The sequence below is a fragment of the Rhagoletis pomonella genome, unplaced genomic scaffold (assembly GCF_013731165.1).
Source record: "Rhagoletis pomonella isolate Grant_MI unplaced genomic scaffold, Rhpom_1.0 Rhpom_scaffold_00006, whole genome shotgun sequence".
In the NCBI taxonomy this organism is placed as follows: Eukaryota; Metazoa; Arthropoda; class Insecta; order Diptera; family Tephritidae; genus Rhagoletis; species Rhagoletis pomonella.
Window position 1 is genome coordinate 76,575,848 of NW_023458560.1, and position 1,079 is coordinate 76,576,926.

Here is a 1,079-nt window from a genome sequence, read left to right on the forward strand (position 1 = left end):
TGGACGAGATTTATTTCAAAGATGTTTAGGCTTTCGGGTGGTTATATAATATTTAAAAGACCATGGACTTGGTCAGGCCAATTCGGTGAGTTTGCAAAATAGTGGCAAATGAAATTAAATACGGATGTCCAAGCTTAGGAATCATTTGATTAGTAAATAGTAGTACATATATTAACTCAATAAAATTTTGGTGAGCAACGCCCCCTTTTAAAACCATTTATGTTTTCTTGGAAATTGAAGCGGAATGGTTTCATTAGTCACCGAAGAAGCATACTTTTCGGGGTTTCTAAATTTATATTAGAATAAGTATTTAGATATACATACATGCGTATGTAGATATTTTTTTGGTTATTTCCATTATGTCAAAGAGTGACCGTAGGCAAATGCACTATCCTCTTGGGACTCTCCAATTGGAGATATAGCTGTGTATTCAACTTGAATGAAACAAGTCAATCCATGGCACACTTTTCCGTAATCCGCTTAAATTTGGAAGTTAAACAATTTAAGAGAACTTCATTTAATTGCAATTTTTGTATTGCATGAATAATAACAAGTAAATTAATTAGTGTTTGTCGAATTTTTGCTAGTTCAGTGTTTCCATATTCATTTGTATAAATGAAAGTTTTCCACGCTGATAGAAAATAACGGTTTTTTATTATAGCTCCCCAAATTGTTCCCAAATTTGCAAAAATTCGCAAAGTACAGCTAATATAAAAACTGATTTATATATTTGAAAACAGATAAGGTTGAGAGTAACTATAAATTAAAGGGCTGCCAGAGATGATATTTGACTTTTTCGTTTGCCTTTACAGGTTCATTATCTAATAATATCCACCAAAGCTTTTTGCTGAACCCTGAATTTTTAACAAAAATCGGTCTTATTCGACCAGTGTGCTTTGTGTCACTTGGGTGTCGATGCGCGGGCTCTTGTAATTAAAATAAACGATTAATATTTAATAGGCTTGTTGTTGACCTCATGATACTATATAATTTCACTATTACCAAAGCATTTGAGAAACATTAAATTTTCGATCCGCCCTAGTACGCATGCCGCTAAATTACTTCTATAAAATCGGCTT